Here is a 512-nt window from a genome sequence, read left to right as displayed (position 1 = left end):
CACCCCCGGTGTTGGTTCTGTGGCCAGGAGCCCCCGTGACCGTGCTCGGGTCAGGCTGTGCCCAGGGCAGGGAGTGGGGCCGAGCAGCCCCGGATCCAACAGCTCCTGCCCCGAGCCAGACTGAGCCCGATCCTGCTGACCTTGGGCAAGCGCCCAAGTGAGCTGGAGAGCGAGAGCCGGAGCCGGAGCCAGCCCGGGCGTCAGGACCGTCCCGATGCGGCACCGCGTGCTGTCCCCCCGTGTCCCCTTGGCTCAGTGCGAATCCATCCTTGGCTCCCCCGGCAACTGAGCGCATCCACGATAAAAACATCCCAGAGTTAATGAGTGCGCTAATTGCCTTTATCCCTGCCCGATAATCTGTGCCCAGCAGAGCTCCCCCACGCGGGGACGGCTCCCGTGTCCCTGCAGGGTTTGGATGGAGCTCTCCGGCAGCCCCGGGGAAATGCCGCTCCCGTCTCTCTAGGAGGAGCTCAGACCCTGCTCTTCCCAGCGCCGGGCTGGCGGCTGCCCGC

The sequence above is a fragment of the Corvus brachyrhynchos genome, unplaced genomic scaffold (genome assembly GCF_000691975.1).
Source record: "Corvus brachyrhynchos isolate BGI_N302 unplaced genomic scaffold, ASM69197v1 scaffold236, whole genome shotgun sequence".
NCBI classification, from domain to species: domain Eukaryota; kingdom Metazoa; phylum Chordata; class Aves; order Passeriformes; family Corvidae; genus Corvus; species Corvus brachyrhynchos.
The sequence above is the reverse complement of the archived record's forward strand: the minus strand, read 5'-3'. Positions refer to the sequence as shown.